This window comes from Epinephelus moara, chromosome 22 (genome assembly GCF_006386435.1).
Source record: "Epinephelus moara isolate mb chromosome 22, YSFRI_EMoa_1.0, whole genome shotgun sequence".
NCBI classification, from domain to species: Eukaryota; Metazoa; Chordata; class Actinopteri; order Perciformes; family Serranidae; genus Epinephelus; species Epinephelus moara.
In genome coordinates, this window is record NC_065527.1 from 22785696 (window position 1) to 22801481 (window position 15786).

The following is a 15786-nucleotide window of genomic DNA, read 5'->3' on the forward strand; positions in this document are numbered from 1 at the left end:
GTCTACAGACATGCTAGGGGGTAAAATGAGGCCTCTAAATTGCACATAATGCATTTGACCATTTGTGTGTCAGTGCATTATGGAACATCCTCCCTCTCATCCTGCACAGCAATAAGCAGGAGTGGAGAATGAATAAATTATTCTTAGCGAGAGAGAGCATTTTAGTCTGCGTATACTTTCATTTATCTTTCTCTCAAATGGTTTTCAGCCGGTCTCCAACACTTTGTGCACATATTCTCACTAATGCTGATCAACGGTAACTTTTTGAGATAGGATTAAAGGAATACTTCACCCTGTGCTATGTTGAATTCATGAGGAAAACTTTCTTCTCGTTTTTCTTGCATGCCTCCGTGGTGAATGAAGAATCCCAAAACATCCTCGATGAATTTAAGTCAGTGGGGGCCACATTTAACTACAGCAAAATTCTATCAAAACATCTGTTCTCACACAGCTCTTGCAGTATAATCCAAGTCGTACTTATCATGTGTTCAGTACTTCCCAAACACATGCATTTTTATTAAATACTGCATGAGTTGTATGTTTGTGAACGAATGTTTTGAGAGAGTTTTGCTGCTGTTAAACGGGGCCCACCTTTCACTCCAGTTCATCAAGAATTCTTCATTCATCTTGAGGGCACGTGAGGAAAAAAAAGTTTTATTCATGAAATCTAGCATACCACAGGGTGAGTAACTGGTTTACAAATGGCCACTTTGTGGGTTTTACTTTCACAATAATGGCCTAAGGCAAACTCTTTATTTAAAAGATTTCGTTTTTGGAAAACAAAAGCTCCACCTCTGCATTACAGTTAAGGCTTTTAAAAAAACTTAGCCCTAATTAGTTAAAAAAAAAAAAAAATCAATGTCAAACCATTTATTTATTTAAAATGGTACTGACTCATTTTTTAACTGCTAGTGTTAGCAAACATTTGCCTATCTGTGTGTTATACGAGTTGTTTATCTATCCATCTGTTGAATTAAAGTACAACATGTGTTCTACTTTGAGACCTCTTTTGGTCCTCTTTAGCAAATATCTGGCTCTTTAGCAGCCAAATAAACCACAGTGTTTACCAGCTAATTTCCAACTGTGTCATTCTGCTGTTTGGTGCAGAGCAGCCAGTGTACTACAGGTCTGTCAGAGGTTTTTTTGGTGAAAACAGCTGCCCACTGTGGCTGAAAACAGGCTGATGAGAGCTGTGAGAGTAATCCAAATAGTACAGTTTGTGGGCTGTAAAACAAAACAACAATTAAAGATGCTAAAATACTTCATAGAGCTGTCTGGAAATGCAGAGTCTGGTGATACTTTATTTAAAAATGTCCTGGAGTCATTTCTCTTGTCTCCAGTGACAAAAGCAGAGGACTGTTTGACACATAGGTTACTCAACAATGTTGGACTATTGGAGCCCACTAACAACATATTTACAAAGTTAAAGACTTGAGAGTGGAATTTCACTCATCATTTTCCTTATTTTGATTATATCACATTTAGTCATCTGATCATATTGCGTCTGTGTGGTAAAAATAATCACTTGGTTTGGCTTGGTCACTTGCAGAACCCACTCACAGATACTGGTGTGAAGTGGGTGACAGAGAAAAGACTGCTGAAGCCTAAGCAGAACTATTTATTTCCCATCATGATGCTGTTTTGTCTTTCTCGTTCCCTCCCCCTGCCCCTGCAAAGATGGATTTATTGTCATCGTGACTTTTTCTGTTTGTTCCCTTGATTGATTTGACATCACACGTTTTTAACCAACAAGCCTGGTTGCCTTATGTAAGCGTCTATGCAATTCATCTATTTTTACAAAGACAAGAATAAACTCATGTATTAAATGCCACACATACTTAGCTCTAAACGGACAGTTCCCCCAAAATAATTAAAAAAACAAACAAAAAAAACACATTTTCTTCTTAACTGTAGTGCTATTTATCAGTCTAGATTGTTTTGGTGTGAGTTGCAGTGTTGATTTCCGCCCTCTCTTGAATATAATTAAACGAGATGGCGTTCGTCTTGTGGTGCTCAAAGCATCAGAAACATACATTTGAAAAACTCAACAGCAATGTGTCTTCCCAGAAATCATGACTTGGTTACTCAGGATAATCCACAGACCTTGTTGTGAGCAGTTTCATGTCGGAACTATTTTCCTTTTTGCAAACTACACCCACCAACTCATAGCACAGAGGAAAGTGTGCATCTTCTCAGGGAGGCACAAGCTTAATGACGACACAAAAAACAATAGCGTCTCCCTTGGCTGAGCTGTAACTCTTGCTAGCTCAGTGGTGCTAGGTGAGCTAGCAGTAGATGCACGTTTCTGCGCTGTGATACAGTTGGCAAGGGAAGCAGAAAGAAAACTGTTTCTACATGAAACTGCTCACAACAAGGTCTGTGGATTATCTTGAGGACCCAGGTTATGATTTCTGGAAAGAGACATTGCTGTTGAGTTTTCCAAATGTATTTTTTTGACACTCTGAGCACCACAAGCTGAGTGCCATCTACTTCCATTATACTGTAGAGAAGGCAGACATCTCTACAATCAATACCTCCAACACTCAGCAACTGAAACAAAACAATCTAGGCTGATAAATAGCACTACAGGAAAGAGGAAATATATCTATTTTTGATTTTGGAGTGAACTGTACCTTTCAAATTTCCACAAATAGACAATATAAAAGAGGAAGTAAAAGCAAGTAAAACGCATATAACAACATAAAAGACTTTGTTTGTAGCTATACACTAGTTTTTATATGTGAAAAATGAACTTTAACAAGATAGTTTGAGTTTTATGAGTGAGATACAAAAGTAAGGTCTGACTCATTTGACTTGTTTAGTTCAGAATGGCTGAACCAAGGTCAGTTTAGTCACAGCAAACCTGACTATCTGGAGCCAACAACTCTTTATAATGTTCAGCTGTCCTTTGATCTGGCTATTTACAGGAGCGAAAAAAAATATTATTCCTGATGGCACAAAGTGGTGGCAATACAATTACTCTGGACACCTATTTTTTTTTTATATATAGCCAGACGTATTCTTTGAAACATGTTTTGGTTTGTAGAAAAGGTGCAAAAACAACATAACAGCCAAACTGTCAGGACATCAGCATAGAATTTGTGATGCAAAGAACAAAAGAAAACAAACACCGAGAGCCTGTTTGAAGAAAAATAAGGCTGTGGGGCTGTCTCTTACATCCTCTGTCGCAGCATGTTGTCTGTGAAACAATGGATAATGATTCCCTGTGTAGTGATGCTGCAGTAGACCTGCAAAAGAGAAAACAACAAATACTTAGCTCATATTCTCTGTGAAATACGAGATGTTGATGATATTGAAATGTTTAGAAAAAATGCATTTTTAACAATTTTTTTTGGACTAATGCTTTCATAAAGTAAAACACATCAGAGTCCCTTGACATGCTCTGTGCCGCCTTGTCCACTTTACTATCTCATGAAATGTTTAGCTTTAGCTGTGTAGCTTTCCTCGCTGAACAACAACCATGCGAGGAAAGCTACCCCCCACCCCGACGAACAGGCACTCAGGCTCGAAACCACTGCAGTGCGGAGAGCCCTGAGGAAGGTCAACGCACGGAAAGCTGCAGGCCCTGACAACATTCCAGGACGGCTGATCAAGGAATGTGCAGACCAGCTGGCCCACGTGTTCACAGACATCTTCAACACCTCACTGAACCAGGCTGTCGTCCCCCCGTGTTTCAAGTCAGCCACAATAATTCCAGTGCCCAAGAAACCAGCCATCACATGCCTAAATGACTTTCGCCCCGTTGCACTCACATCCACCATCATGAAGTGCTTCGAGAGGGTGGTCAAGGACCACATTATCTCCATACTCCCCCCATCATTCGACCCGTTCCAGTTCGCATACCAGCCAAACCGCTCCACTGAGGATGCCATCTCCACTGCTCTCCACCTGAGCCTGGAGCACCTGGAGGAGAAGAACACCCACGTACGGATGCTGTTCCTGGACTTCAGCTCAGCTTTCAATACGATCATCCCCCAGGACCTGGTATGCAAATTGGAGCCCCTGGGTCTCAAAACCTCCCTGTGCAACTGGCTGCTGGACTTCCTCACCGACAGAACCCAGTCTGTCCGAGTGGGTAACAACACATCCAGTGTCATCTCCCTGAACACCGGCTCCCCCCAGGGATGTGTTCTGAGCCCCCTGCTGTTCACCCTGATGACCCACGACTGTCGCCCCAGGTACAGCAGCAACCACATCCTGAAGTACGCGGACGACACAACAGTTGTGGGCCTCATTCAGGACAACAACGAACTGGCTTACAGGGAGGAAGTGCAACATCTTGTGGACTGGTGTAAGGTGAACAACCTGGCCCTGAATGTCGACAAAACTAAGGAGATCATCGTGGACTTCAGGAGATCCAGACCCAGCCACACACCCCTCCGCATCAACGACACAGCCGTGGAAGTCGTGAGCACAACCAAGTACTTGGGGGTGCATATCACCGACAACCTCGGCTGGTCACTCCACACCTCCTCCCTGGCGAAGAAGGCACAGCAGCGCCTGCACTTCCTGCGGCGGATGAGAAGGGCCTCCCTCCCCCCTCCCATCCTAACCACCTTCTACAGAGGGACCATCGAGAGCCTGCTGACCAGCTGCATCTCCGTCTGGTCTGGGAGCTGCAGGGCCTCAGACTGGAAGTCTCTGCAGAGAGTGGTGAGGACAGCGGAGAAGATCATCGGGACCCCGCTCCCCACCATCCAGGACATAGCAGATAGCCGCTGCCTATCCAGAGCCCACCGGATCCTCTCTGACCCCACCCACCCCCAGCATGGACTGTTCTCCCGCCTGGCGTCTGGCAGAAGGTTCCGCAGCATTCGCTGCAGAACAGCCAGACTCAGAAACAGTTACTTCCCCCTGGCCATCAGACTGCTAAATGCCAAATAACACACACCCTGGGCCTGAGGAGAATTAATTAATTAATTAATTAATCAATTACCTCTTATTTGTGCAATAACCCCCCCAGCTGCTACAATGTTTCTGTTTACACAGTTTATATACTGGTTTCTGTTTTTGCACTACACTGTTTATACTGCGTATATACTGGTTATTCTGTTTTGCACTACACTGTTTACATTGTTTACATACTGGTTATTCTGTTTTGCACTATTTATTCTGTTGTTTACATTCTATTTATCTATTTATTCTCTATTGCACTCATTATTATTATTTTAGTTCTTGTTTTTTAGTTATATAGACTATATTTTTAATTTTTAAACTGCCCCATAATTCCATCTCTTTTGTAATCCGGAAGCCAAGCAACGACATTTCGTTGCCAAAATCTCACTGCTGTGTTTTTTTGTGCAATGACAATAAAGGAAGTCTAGTCTAGTCTAGTCTAGTTTATAATAGCATCTATTAGTTATCACTGTTACCACTAAATTCAATACAGCTTTTCATCACTGTCGTGGTGAAAATATTATTACGTGAATGTCTTTATAAATAATAATAATAACAACTGCATGAATGTACGATTCATCCATGGTCATGGTTTGGTCGCCTTCACCTGTCCGCATGCAAGCATTTGAGGAAGCTCTCGAGCATCTGAAGGTTAAGATACTGGAAGATGAGGACCTTGTAGATGTTCAGACTACAGTGGTAAACAAATTGAACCAAGGGTTAGACGACATTCTTTTGAGTTCTCCAAGGTGGCGTGATCACGCATGCTTCCTTTTCTTCCCGTTTGCTATATGTGGATCCAACAGAGCAGAGGGCCCTGGCAAAAGAAGGAGAGGAGGCATGTGCTTTAAGGTGTGAAGGTGGGATTGTGAGAAGCTGTCCTGTTCCTGCTGTGGATCACTGCTATACACTGTTCAGAGGCACTGCAGAGGAGTGCCATGTTCAGGAGGGGCGCCCATGCGGCCGTTTTGTTGGGGTCAGGATGTGTGGACAGTTAAATCATTCCACAACCAGAACCATCTGGAAACATTAAAGCAGCAGCCAATGATATCAGAAGACACAAAAAAGGACTAAATTATAGTGCACAAGTTAAAAGGACCTGATGAGATTCTATATCACTGGAGTTGTACCTTGTATAATTCCATGTGACAATAAATGATTGACTGATTCTGTATGACATGGGAAATACGCTGTGTAAGGCTGGATAATTGTTCTGTTAAGTTTTTGGTATGTCTCTGTCCATGCACACGTGCTGTACAAAGATATTCTCAGATCAGACTTGCTGTATAATTAAACTTACTTATTCAAGTAAGAAAAACTGAGGCTCATCGAGTTTAATATTCATCAAAATGAAGATTGGCACCCTCAGTGTCTGAGGGCCCGAGGCAGTGCCCACTTTGCCTGTTTGATAATTCAGCCTTACAGAAACCGAAGCCTTAGCAGAGCGTCTACATCATAATATTAAAGGATAATTAGTATTTTTGTTATTTGGCTAATGACATTGTTCTCACTAACAAGGCAACATTACCAAAATAAAGTTCAATTCTGGAAAAAAGGGTGTGAGCAGTGAGATAATCAGACCATAGACTGTCACCCATTGGTTTGTGAAGTCCCGTTTTAAAGCCTCGAGTTTGATATTTTGGCCATCGCTATCTTGGATTATTGGCGCCATAAGTGACAGATGTCATCGACAAAAACTCAGTTCTGCTCTTTTCTAATCACACATGGAGCCACTCTTCTGACTCTTTCTGTCTGTCTGCTTGTGTGTGTGTGCATGTGTGTTTGTGTGTCTGTGTGTCTTCTTGTCCAGCAGTGACACCAGGCTATCACTAAAATAATACAGGAAAGAAAATAGACAAGACGCAGAAACTATCGTGGTAGATCAGTGCTGCAGTGATAGTTTTGGCCTCCTGAGCAGCGGAGCTCTGCGGCCAGCTTCCTGGCTTCGGGGCTTTTTCGCCTCTTGTCTGGCGACCCCGCAGAGCTCCTGCCTGGCTGGCTTCCAGGCACCTTGCAAAACTTAAACCTCTTAAACCCTTGTCTAAACCAGATGTCCTCCTTCAGATGTGTTCACAGGTACCGACATTTGTGCTTGGTAGTACTGACGTAATTTGATGGTACCCTTAAAAGTACTGAGTTTGGTACCCAACCCTTCTACAAAAACAGGAGGGTAATTCACACAAAATGCCCCGTAAAGTCCAGGAAGCCAGTCTGTAAACTGTGATAGATGTTTACAATGAACAGTTCAGCTAATCTTACAGTTCGCCTCCATGTTCTCTTCCAAGTAAGCATATTCAATCATCTGTATTAAACCGGAATCATCTTGTGAGCATGAAATCAACAATGAACATCGAGCCAACAAGGCAAGGTCAATCCATCCATTTTCGTAACTGCTTATCCTCTTGAGGGTGGGCTGGAGCCTATCCCAGCTGACATTGGCCGAGAGGCAGGGTACGCCCTGGACAGGACGCCAGACTATCACAGGGCTGACGCATAGAGACAGACAACCATTTAAACTCAAATTCACACCTACGGGCAATTTAGGGTCACCAATTAACCTAATCCGTATGTCTTTGGATTGTGGGAGGAAGCCGGAGTACCCTGAGAAGACCCATGCAGACACGGGGAGAACATGCAAACAGAGGGGCTCCCTCCTGGGATTGAACCAGAAACCCTCTTGCTGTGAGGTGACAGTGCTACAATACACCACCGTGCCACCCCACACCACTGTGCCGATTTAATACATACATTTTTTCTTTTTTAGTACAGTTTCTTGTTGGCGACAGTATTTGTGCTTTCTGCTATAAAGACAGTTGTGCTGTCAGTCATGATTATTTTTTAATTAGGAAAGGGATTACTTCTCAAAAGTGTAAATGAAATGCCACATGGTAAAACTGGTAAATCCTGCACAATTTAGGCAAACCAGTAAAACAACCCTGAAATAAATCCCACCTCTGTGAACCTTCATGTTCAGCTTTTCATGAGACAGGATCAGAGAGGGGTTTTCAATTCTACAGTCATTTCTGAGGCTCTTTAGTACTTAGTGGTGTTCTGACAGCAATTATATTAAAATGTGTTTCTAATATTTTGTCCACCCACACTTACACACATAGGACAATCCTTTTAATATAATGTCGGTGAGTGTACTTCCTCGCACAACAGCTCACTCACTCCCCCACGGATTAATTCAGTGGCTCCCTTGCTCATATACCAGTACAGAGAGCGTGAGTTGCTACGACATTTAAACCCTGCTGATTGAGGCAGAAGCAATAAGCACTACGGCAGCAACTTTAAATGAGCTGAAGAGGGGATTTACCTCAGCAGCAAGAAGTACCCCACCATGACTGTCCATGTTAAAAAGGTCTTTTGGCTCTTGGAAATGTGCGTCATTACTTCCCAAGTACAGCACATTTCTATGCTTGTAATTGGCAGGGGGGAAAGACAAGTGCTGTTCTTGGTAACTGATGTCAGGATAAGTGCAATCACATGTCTAGTTACGTACAATACAAGAGATTTGGAGTTGTATATTGGACCCAAAGGGCCTTGAGGGAGTGACGGTTGTCTTATTACTGACATGCTGAAGGTAATCACACTGTAATCACAAGTGAGTACATCATTGAAACAATCTTTTTTTCTAAAATTACTTTTACCAAGTTCTCAATGTCACTCATTTTATTACTTCATATTGAGGACTATAGAATTAATAGGCAACATTTAAGGGTAGTATGGCATTTTTGTTAAGCGTGCCTTTTGACTTTCTTGTCGAGAGTAAGATGAAAACATTGAAACCACTCTCTTGTCTGCGTGTTAAAGGTCAGGTCAGGCTCAGGCAGAAGCAGTTGGTTTGGCATGTCTGTATTTTTTTCAAATGGCTACACACGAGCACAAAAATACAAATGACCATTTGTGGTTGTAGAGCATGTTTGGCAGTCCTTCTACCAAGCCATCTGTGCTCAGCTGTTGTTCACCAAGAAATAGTTACAGCATCTGACTACCTGTAAAACCACATGTGCACAGATTAAAAACAAAGTGACATCTTTTGCAGTGAGCTTTAGAGGTTTGAGTAAGTTTCTTTTAAACTTTGGATTTCAAAGCTCGCTGTTTTCCTCCTGCCTCTGGCTACACTAATAGCTTCTATAATGTCATACATCGGTGCACTGTCCAGATGGAGGGCAACTGGAGGCAAGGACCATAATCACTGCACAAATGCCTGTGATTTGGGATGTTTACGGCTCTTCTAATTGATCAAATCAAACAAAAAACAAGAGCCACTAAAAATCCAGAAAACAAGACGTAAAGGGGAGAGGCCTTCAGTCTCGTGGAGCAGAGTCAACTAATGTCAAACACGTGTTAAACGTGCCTCGAGTTGGATGCAATCACAATGTGCTGCAACAACTTCCATGTTTTTGTCACATCTCTTCTCCTCTTTCAGAACTCTGGGAATGGTTGACCTGGTACGTAGGTCCATGTTAAGACATAAAAGACAGTAACACTCAAGCACATTTAATCACCCGGCCAAAAACAAGACGGCAGTCGTTTCAGTTGTAGACACACACACAAAATAATTATGGTCCACTAGACTCTTGTTCAATTTCATTGGCTCAGGACGACTGGAGGACAAGGTCATTTGTTATGACGATCATTTCCACACCGGAATATCTGCTGCCTGTAGGTTCATCCAGCCCTTTCTTGTAGTCATGTTCCTCTATTTCCATTTCACATAATGGATTATCACTTCCTGCCCTCCATCTGAATTCCGCACGTCATAATAGTTTCGTGATTGCAAACAAGCTATTGACCTCTGGCTCCAGCTGCATAGTTAGCATACCGACATTAAAGCATAGACTGTATAATAGAGATGGGTGACATGGCGGCTGCTGAGTATGTCACCAACCCTGCCTCCTCTATGTTAGTGGATGGGACATGGACCATAATGGTGGTGATCTTTTCTGTCATTTAAGGTGGTTCTTATCACGCTGATTGTAGTGAATGAAAGTTCTGATTGGAGCCACAAACCACCAGGAAACAGGATTGCAATCAATCAATCATCCAATTTATTTAAATCACAGGGTGAATGTTGGTTCTGTGATGTTGCAGGATGATTACCATGGTTCTAAACAAAGAAAGAACAGATTACATTATCTTGACAAAACAAATCATGAATTTACTCTTTGAAGCATGTTGAATATATACATATTAAAGAACCACAAATCTCTCCAATAATGATTCCCAAACACATGATTCTTAACATTATTTAACAAATTAGATCAAATAAATTATCCATTCTTCATGTCAGAAACACTATAATTAAAGGAATATAAAGAAACTACTTACATTGGAGATCAAACCAAAAGACACATGGCAAACATCTGACAAACACTCAGTCAAGGTGTGAGTGCTTGGAGACAGAGGCCCAATCCCAAACCACTCCCTACCCACTACCACTTCACTACCGAGTGTCACTCCAAATCAAGTTACACTCGCAGCTGTGGAGGGCACTCCTGATTAAGGGGAAGTGTGAAAGAGAAGCCAAACAGATGGGACGCCCTCGCCACTCTACCGGAAGAAGGAAGCAGATGTAACCATGGATACCGACAGACGCTTTGTGAAAGCAAAATAGAGCAACAGGCTATACATTTTTTTTTTTTAAAAATATTAATTAAAATGAGTTATATTAAAAATAAACTTGGATAAGTCAGATAAGAGATACAGTGCAGTGTAATCAAAGTAATTAACTTGTTCATATTTTCTAGACACAGTTTACACATTTGCAGATTCATCTGGGCAATCTTACCTCCATCCCATTCCTCTTTTTAGTGAAGAGACTCTCATTTTTAATCCGTAGATCGATTAACTGCTTTGTTTTTTCTTCTGTCCCTGTGAACACAGAATTATATATATATTTTTTAAAAATCATGAGAATGGGATGAGGAATTTTTTAGACAGTTTTAAATAGTTTATTTAAGCATATGGACGTGGAGGTTTTCATCTTTTGACACCAAACATTCTGTGAGTTTGTTTGAGGCTGTAAAGTCAGGGTGTGTGTGTTTGATCTAAAATATTTTACAAAGTAGAAAGACGGAACTCTTACATATGTACGTTGTTTCCTCCATTGTGATGTTGCGCTTCCTGCTGGGCTCATCAGAAGTCTGCACTGATACACACTCGCTATCTAAGGGCTGAGCAGTCCACTTGCACTCAGCGATAATTGGTTTGGGATGGCCCTTAATATGGCGAAGCTCTGCGTGACTGCGCAAACGGAGGGGGAGTGAATAGGGCGAGGGGATAGGGGCCAGTTTGGGATTGGGCCAAAGAGGAGAAAGTGATCTTCAGGCCTCTATTCATAGAGTGGGAGGTACCACTGATACCCTGAGCCACCACTGGGTGCCTCCTCCTAGTGGAGAGGAGGGAGCATGAACTGGCACTTTCTGACAGCCGCCCCCGGATTTGTGTAGCAAATACGTTTCATCTGGCTTCATCAGTGATTTCAGGTAGTGGGATCAATCTGGAAATAGGGCGTAGGTATTCTCGGCCTTGGATAATGACCTTAGCACTGCGAACCTTTCCATCGTTTCCAGGGCAGGTTTCAGTTATCCTTCCGATAGGCCATGATGCTCGAGGATACTGGGGGTCAACTATCAGTACAACCTGACCTGAATCCAAGTTTTTCTTGTCGGTCTCCCATTTTTGCCTGGTTTGAAGGTTTGGAAGGTAATAGCAAATGAAGGCTGTCCAAAAATGATCAGCCAAGATCTGACTGTGATGCCATCTTCGTCTGCTGAGGAGTTCACTTGCACAGTAGATCGCCTGAGGAAGAGAGGAGTCGGGCCGCCCCATCAGCAACATATTTGGTGTTACTGGGTCTGGATCAGGTCATTACCTTCTTCATATCTTCATATACAGTCATTGCATTAAAGTGGTGATATTTTCATCCAGTTCTCACACACACACACACACACACACACACACACACACACACACCAAAGATGATGAAAGCCTAACCAGCGTGGTCTCAAATATAAAAAGGCCACTGGATTGATCACTCGTCTAGCTAGGTTTGGCTCAATATCAGACAAATACGCCACTTAAATATCATTCTGACAATTTCTTAGAGAGAGACTGTGCTCTGAACAGTTCACAGTATCAAGCTGTATTCCTCGACTTACTGTAACAGCACAAGGAACTCTTAGGTTATTATGTGCTATGTGCATTTAGTGTATGTATTCCGTGTATCAAATGTGTTGAATGAAAAAATGTGCCTTGATTTCCTATTACATGCTTATGGAGAACAGAAATTGGGAACACTATGTCCCTTAGGAGTTCAGCTTGGTCCTATATTTCATTTTATATTTCGGGTTTTGCCTGTAATGACACGGAAATCAAATCAATAAAATCCAACCACTTTACCCTTCTCTGTGAAAACTTGAAGGTGTTTTAAAAAGTATTGGATGTGGCAAGACCAACATTTCATCACAGGAGGTTTTTTTCCCCTCACACCGGAAAAAACATGAATAGGTTGTTTGCTCTCTCTTTCAATCGGTCTAGTGTTTCCAATCAGTGAAATCTGCCGTCTGCTTCCTGCAGGGCAGGGAAAAATTACTGAAAGCTCAGGCAGGGGTCGAGTATTTTTGGACTTGTTTGTGGACCAAGGCACACTTCAGATGTTGTTCTCATCATATTTTGTTTGCAATTTATATAAATAAAAATGAGTGCTGTTTTCACCTGACCTTGATTTGTTGTAATAAATGTAATCGCTCTGCATGTGACTGATGAGTCTCAAAAACAACAACACAGACATGCACGGTCACATTTGAATTCTTTATTTGATTCCACCAATTACATTAAATATGGCAGGGAATCAAATACAAAAAGGGTCAAGAAGACAATACTGGTCACTCATGGAAATACATAGCATCTTCTCCTCCATACAGCCAAGCTGCCTATAATAGCAGAAACAGAGCAAAATTTAGCAAGCTTTTTTGCTCTGCACTTAAATATGCCAGCAATGTTCAGGCCACTAGTGGTATATTTATACACATGGCCCAGGCTTCCAAATATGAGTACGGAGAATTTGCATTTGTAACCAAGACTTGTTATGATTTGGAGTAATGGTTGATATTTTGAATATTTGTCATGGAAAGCCTGGTCCATGTACAGGTCAAACACACAGCCTACTTCCAAAATCAGGACCTCCATGTGGCGGCTATCAACAAAAACAATGTCAGGTGTATTGGGGATATTGGCAAAGATGTCATAATCCAGGTCAAACCAACCTGGTAACACTCAAGTTTTTATACCTTGCAGTGCTTGATGGTAAAGCTTTTTGCACAGCCTCCGTACAAATTAACACTTAAATCCAGCAAAAATCTAAAAGTTGTCCCTTTACACCTTGTGTTAAAATGCGTTTCGGGTGACTGGATTATAATCACATAATATTTGACCACATGTCAGGTGTAGATGCACCCAAAATGCATTAAGCATGGATTATGAGCCGATCGGCCAAACCAAAGCTTGAGGTGGTCAGTGACACACTGTGACCACATTGAACACAAATATACATGTAAATGCTTTTGCGTTTTCAATCCACATACAAGTACATGGGCTACAGCTACATGATTGCACGCAAATGTTGAAACCAGCAAGGCAGCAGTGACTCTCCCTCACCTGACACTGAAGCTGCTGGACGCACAGTGGTTTCTCTCATTTGATGCTAACACTACACTATTATGTAATGCATTCTTCCTGTCAATCACTATCTTTACAATCAGGTAAGCCAATTTCATCCTTGTTTACCCTCGCTGTTGCCCTCTAACAGTGCTTTCACTGCTGTGGTTCAGTTCATTTGGTTGCACCACAGGGAAAAAAATGATAAGTTGTTGCATTTTAGTTTGGTTACTGTTCACACTGACTTTTTGCAAATGAAGCTAAAGCTAGAGGAGTAAACATGAAGTTCTATCAACTGACATGTAACTTGTTGATTGGACGGTTTTGGCATTTGTGTCATGTGGTGTGATGGTACCCAAATGCAGCACACTGAGGCAGGGAGACAGTTGGTAATGACTTTTATTGTTAACACAGACATGCAAAAAGTTCAGGGGTCTTTTAGTTAGCTTGATTGTAGTTCCAGCAGTGAGTGAATATGGCAAGAACAGGCAGGCAATACTCGAAAGCGGTCTGAGAGTTGTAGACTGACTGTGCAGGGGGCTCTCCTGAGGCTGGTAATGGGGTGAATTCAGACGTAGCTAGCAGAACCAGGAGAACTGAGGGATGCAGGACTGGTGTTGCACCATGCAGTCTCAGAGCTGAGCAGACGGGAACCAGAAAGGGGGCAGGCAGGAATCAGAGTCACAGACAGAAGGCTGAGGTGATTACCAGGGCAGAGACGACGGAGGCAGGTCAAACCAAGGGTGTGTGCTGGAGAGGCTTTTATACCAGGCTGATTGGCCGATGAGCTGCAGCTGTGGAGGCAGGTGAGAGGAGTTGTCTAGATGAGGGGGGCGTGGCTGTCTAGCAGGGTGTAGGGCCCAATCCCAAACCTGCCCCTATCCCCTCGCCCTATTCCGCCATATTAAGGGCCGTCCCAAACCAATTATCTCTGAGTGCGAGTGGACTGCTCAGCCCTTAGATAGCAAGTGTGCATCAGTGCAGGCTTCTGATGAGCCCAGCAGGAAGAACGTACAACAACGTACAAATTTAAGAGTTCCGTCTTTCTACTTTTCTACGTCTTTCTGTAAAATATTTTAGATCAAACACACACATTTGTTTTCCTCACACTGACTTTACAGTCTCAAACAAACTCACTGAATGTTTGGTGTCAAAAGATGAAAACCTACATGTCCATATTCTTAAATAAACTATTTAAAACTGTCTAAAAAAATTCCTCATCCCATTCTCATGATTTAAAAAAAATAATTCTGTGTTCACAGGGACAGAAGAAAAAACAAAGCAGTTAATCGATCTACGGATTAAAAATGAGAGTCTCTTCACTAAAAAGAGGAATGCTGCAAAGCAGGGATGGAGGTAAGATTGCCCAGATGAATTAATCTGTAAATGTGTAAATGTGTAAACTGTGTCTAGAAAATATGAACAAGTTAATTAGTTTGATTACACTGCACTGTATCTCTTATCTGACTCATTCAAGTTTATTTTTAATATAATTAAAAAAAATTTTTATAGCCTGTTGCTCTATTTTGCTATCACAAAGCATGGTTACATCTGCTTCCTTCTTCCGGTAGAGTGGCGAGGGCGTCCCATGGTTTGGCTTCTCTTTCATACACTTCCCCTTAATCAGGAGTGCCCTCCGCAGCTGCGAGTGTAACTTGATTTGGAGTGACACTCGGTAGTGAAGTGGTAGTGGGTAGGGAGTGGTTTGGGATTGGGCCTAGGTGAGTGGAAATTTACCAGGAGCAGGTGAGGGAGAGAAGCAGGCTGTGACAGTTTTTCATCCTGCATCATCAGGACCCATGTGAGGAAATCACTCTCCCGTGACTGACAGACAATCTATGCAGCAGCGCTTTAATGCTTCTAAAGTGTTTATATTTATGTTGTTTGATGTCACAAAGAGGCTATTATTAGACTGCAAACTGATTGCATATTATGAATAATTACTCCAATAGAGACAGAATGAAAAGAACGTCTTGTACATTAAAGATTCGGGGCTTAATACTGCGTGATCTCTGTCACACACTTTTTTTTAATGGACTTAATAAACAGACAAAGTTCACAGAGTCGGATACAATGATGGCAGGTTTAACAATTTTTTAATCAGGGAAAATATCCTCACTGATGTGTGTATGTGTTACCATGTTTACATGTATGCATTAGCATTAATAGGTGATGGGATAAACATAGCCCATTATGAGATCACAG

The 15786-nt window shown here is 42.1% G+C and overlaps 1 long non-coding RNA gene across 1 annotated transcript; it reads right to left on the reverse strand.

The window, feature by feature from the left end:
• Nucleotides 1-10169: 10169 nt before the first annotated feature.
• Nucleotides 10170-11104, reverse strand: LOC126384153 (uncharacterized). Its single transcript, XR_007569233.1, has 3 exons — nucleotides 11009-11104; nucleotides 10712-10794; nucleotides 10170-10473 (listed from the first exon to the last, which is right to left on the reverse strand). It is a non-coding gene; the product is annotated as an uncharacterized LOC126384153 (long non-coding RNA).
• Between the last annotated feature and the right edge of the window lie 4682 nt (nucleotides 11105-15786).